At 31.1% G+C, this 5,000-nt stretch overlaps 1 protein-coding gene across 1 annotated transcript in view; it reads left to right on the top strand.

Moving 5' to 3' along the window:
- The window catches only part of LOC125046779 (beta carbonic anhydrase 1-like), a 9,034-nt gene extending 8,113 nt beyond the window's left edge, over positions 1 to 921 (top strand). The window contains exon 5 of the mRNA XM_047644716.1: positions 1 to 921. This exon is cut by the window's left edge and continues 4,281 nt beyond it. The gene's annotated coding sequence lies outside the window, so the exon portion shown is untranslated.
- The last annotated feature ends 4,079 nt before the right edge of the window (positions 922 to 5,000 follow it).

Raw genomic sequence — 5,000 nt, 5'->3', positions numbered from 1 at the left:
TGTTTCTTATAGGAACAAGTTCATGCAGTATTTTTTGTTGTAGCTTTTTATTTGTGACAGTATTACTTAGGAAATAATTGAGGAATGTGTTTGGTAAGATTGTTAACGTCGGATGTTATCTTTTGGAAAAAAAAAATTCATTTCGCCAAAAAAAGGAGAAAAAAATTTGAGATCACTGCATAGGTTTTAATTCAGTCAGGAATTTTATTACAATTAATTTGTTAAGATCTTACCATCCTGCAGACGAGTTCCTTGTTTCTATTTAATTTTATACTTTAATTTGGCAGCTTTGTCCTTATTCGTAAGTGAATTTGAGTCACATGATTCTCAGATGGACAAAAGAAATTAAAGTAAGTTAGAAATTGAAATAAAGATCCCGAAGTGAAATATACTGTGGTTATTGTGTGGTACAGATGAATGGATCCCTTGTCAACAAATGCAACATTCTGGAAATTAAGAATGTGGTTCTGATTAGCACAACCAATGGTGAAATCATTTACATGGAACAGTATTAAGAAAGACATTTTTAGTCATAGATTGAAAGCTTTTGCAGTTACGATACATCTCCCCTATTTCTCTCTCTTATTTTCTTTTGTCGAAGAAAATAACAATCTTTATGTAGTTCATTATGTTCAATCATGATTAAGCTTTATTCATTTTGATACGGCTTCATTTAAATTTTTGACGATGCAAATATTAAATGCTTTTTTTTTTTTTTTTTTTTTCTTTTTTTTTTTTCTTCTTCTCCAGAAATATCCATCTTAGGGCTTATTTTATTTGCATGATGGATTATTGGTAACATCGTAAATACAGTGTTTGAGATTTATTATTTTTGTATGTGAAATAGATACTTTATTTTCATGTCACATCATTTGTAGTATGTACATTTGTAGACAAATAAAAAGAAATACACTGAAGCAACTGCTTTTTTTCTCTTCATATGTTGGAAATGTGAAAATTATGTGTCCCTTAAACTTTCTTCTTCTTCTTCTTCTTTTTATATCCTTTTTTCTTCTCTGTTTTCCTTTTTCTTTTCTTTTTTCATATATTTTTTTCTTCTTTTGTGCACAATTATTTTAGCTCAAATTGCTGTTTTGGGTATTTCTTACATGTGTTATTTTTTAAAGCAAAATGGCATGTTTAATCCAGTGTGCTCAGAGACCCATTTTTTTGTTGTTATATTTTGTTATTTACAGATTTATTTTATTTTTTACCAGTTATTCTTCAAAGTTATTGATACTGTTCCCATTTGATATTGTGGGATAATTTTCCTTCTTTCTTTTTTTTTTTTATGTGAGCTGTGAAATGTTAATGTTATTTATTCTCTGAGAAAATTGAATTGTAAAATTAATACAGGGGGAAAATTCCTTGCAATTGTGATTATCATTTGTCCATATTTGATAAGTAAATTTTGTTTACTTAATGAACAAATATTAAAATTAAGGTATTTTTTAACCACATATGTATTTTTAATCAAGCACCTTGTTAAGGCAATATATTTTATGGCTACAGTTACAATGCACCAACAGATGATAGATTTTAGAAAAGGAGAGAGACGGATAAATCAAAGTTCAAAATACACTAGAAAAATAATGGAAAGATAAGATGGTATGAAAATATTAGTTGATAATGCAAGGTTAAATTAGAATGAAGAGGTAAAAGAACTGAACACATTTAGTGAATATCATTATTGGGATGATATTTCAAGTGTATTGACAACAATCCAAGAACTGTAAATGGTATTAGTAGAAGAAAAATGGAGATGGGTGTGCATTCATGATTCAGGAAATTATTATTGAATCGATGGAGTCATGAAGTTTCCTGGATTATTATAATCGGAAGTCAGACATTTTGTTTGTTTTATTTATATGTGTAGAAAAGGCACAGCACAGAAGAGAATTGACATACACAAATGCACTTACAAACAATCTGCAACTGCATCAGGCTTGCATATGTACACATGCATGTGAACACACATGCACAAGAAAGAGAGAGAGAGAGAGAATGAGAGAAAACACTTATAAATGAATAGAACATATGTACAGACAGACACAACTAGCAGTCAGTCTTTGCATTACAAAACAACATGAGTAATTGGTGATGATTCTCTCCCTATTCACAGTGTGTCTGTCTGTCTGAGGCTGTCTATTGGTTTCTCTCTCTCTTTTCTCTCTCTCTCTCTCTCTCTCTCTCTCTCTCTCTCTCTCTCTCTCTCTCTCTCTCTCTCTCTCTCTCTCTCTCTCTCTCTCTCTTTCACTCACTCTCACTCTCACTCTCTCTCTCTCTCTCTCTCTCTCTCTCTCTCTCTCTCTCTCTCTCTCTCTCTCTCTCTCTCTCTCTCTCTCTCTCTCACTCTCTCTCTCACTCTCTCTCTCTTACTCTTACTCTTACTCTTACTCTTACTCTTACTCTTACTCTTACTCTTACTCTTACTCTTACTCTTACTCTTACTCTTACTCTTACTCTTACTCTTACTCTTACTCTCACTCAAACTCTCACTCTCACTCTCACTCTCACTCTCACCCTCTCACTCTCACCCTCTCACCCTCTCACCCTCTCACCCTCTCTCTCTCTCTCTCTCTCTCTCTCTCTCTCTCTCTCTCTCTCTCTCTCTCTCTCTCTCTCTCACTTATGACAATAACAATAATGATAATAATCATCATCAATCTCATCACAGCAGCAGCATTATAAAAATAATAATGATAACAATAGTAATGAATGATAATGATAACGATAATAATGATAATCATAATAATAGCAATAAGAGTGATAATAATGGTAATAACAATAATAATAATAATAATAATGATAATAAAGTAATAATAACAACAACAGTGATAATGAAAATGATGATGATTAGGATAATAATAATGATAATTATGATAAACATGATAATGATTATAATAATCTTTGCAATAGTGATGATAATCATAATGATAATATTCATAATGATCATAATAATGATAATGATAACAATAACCACAATGAGTATAATAGTAATAGTAATAATGACAATAATAATATCAATAATAATGATAATAATAGTAATAGTGTTACTATTACTAATGATAGTGGTAATGATGATGATGATAATAATAATAATAATGATAACAGCAATAATTATAATAACAATAATGAAAAAAAGTAATGGTAGTAATAACAATAATAATAATAAAAAGAAGAAGAATGAAAATAAGAATAATAACAATGATGGGGATAATGATAATAACAAAAATAATAATGATGGTAGTAATAATAATGATAATGATAGCATTGATATTATTACTAATGATGATGATGATAGTAATAATAATAATAATAATAATAATAATAATAATAATAATAATAATAATAATAATAATAATAATAATAATAATAATAATAATAATAATAATAATGATAATAATAATAATAATAATAATAATAATAATAATAATAATGATAATAATAATAATAGTAGTAATAATAGTAATAATAATAATAATAATGATACTACTAATAATAATGATAATAATGATAACAATTATAATATAATAATAATAATAATGATAATAATAATATTAATAAAGACGATAATAAAAAATAGTAATAATAGTAATACAAATAAAGATAATAATAAAGACAATAATGATAATAATAATAATATTTATAATAATAATGTAATTACAACAACAAAACAACACTAATAACAATAACAATAATAATAATAATAATAATAAGTAATAATGATAACAATTATAATGTAATAATAATGATAATAAATATAATAATAATAATAGTAATAATAAAGCTGATAATAAAAAATAGTAATGATATCAATAAAATAATGATAATTACAATGACAATAATGAAAATAATAATGTAATAATAATAATAATAATAATAATAACAGTAATGATAATGATGAGAACATTTATAATAATTATAACGATAATAATAATTATAACAATAATAACAGTAATAACCATAATGATAATAATAAAGAATTATAATACAAAAGATAATAGCAATAATGAGAAGGATGAAGGGTTTCCCCAAGGGAACTAAAGTGGTTGGTAGTTGAGGTGGCTGCCCTTTCGGTGAGAAGACCTGTCAGCGGCACGATCAGTATGGATGGGTATATCTACTACTGGTCGAGTTGGGGCGTTGGTTATCATCTCCAGGGAGTAGCCATAGCCATCTCCTGCCGACTTCAACCCTCGGTAATAGAGATGGTGAGCGTATTATGACCGTGAGACTGAAGCATGCATTTGGCTTCGTGTCTCTTATTGATGTGTACGCCCCTACCGATGTTTGCCAACTCGATGAGAATGAGGCGTTCTACGCCAAATTCACATCTGTGGCAGACAAATGTCTGATCCCTGCATTCCCCCATGGTACAGCGATTCGGGTACTGTGGCCAATGGAGATGGACCACATTCTTGCAGATCCTCCAGAACTGCAGGGCTTACCGGAATGCTAAGTCTGTGGTGTTGACCATAGGCTGGTAGTGGCTACCCTATGGGTCCACTTCAAACTCTTCGTCCCTCCAGTGACCACTCTGGGGTGTTTCACTTGGACAGATTGAGGGAGGGTGAGTGTCCCTGGAGGTTCGCCACGGCAGTCTGATCGGTTCACAGAACTCGATAACCTGACGGATCCAATAGTTAGAGAAGCGTATCGCTTGGCTCTGCTGAATGGCAATCAGGACTTGTCCCATTTCCTGGTGCGCAGAGCTTAGACATTTGCTGAGAAGGTTGAAGGTCATTTGTTGGCAAATGACCTTCTCCTGCCTATAAGCCCTGAGAAAACTGAACTCTAAGCCCTGCTCACAGAAGACAGCAGTTCGGTCAGATCGTTCGTGAATGTTGGGCGGAGTATTTTGAACAACTGTACCAGGTAGACTCTCCAACAATTAGTTTGGACGTAAGTGGTATCACAATACCTGTGCCTATGGGCCCCAGCCATCAGCGAGGAACCTTCTAACTGAGGTTATGGAGGCGATCTTTATGCTGAAGTGT

The sequence above is a fragment of the Penaeus chinensis genome, chromosome 39 (assembly GCF_019202785.1).
Source record: "Penaeus chinensis breed Huanghai No. 1 chromosome 39, ASM1920278v2, whole genome shotgun sequence".
NCBI classification, from domain to species: domain Eukaryota; kingdom Metazoa; phylum Arthropoda; class Malacostraca; order Decapoda; family Penaeidae; genus Penaeus; species Penaeus chinensis.
This window is presented reverse-complemented; position numbering and strand designations above follow the sequence as displayed.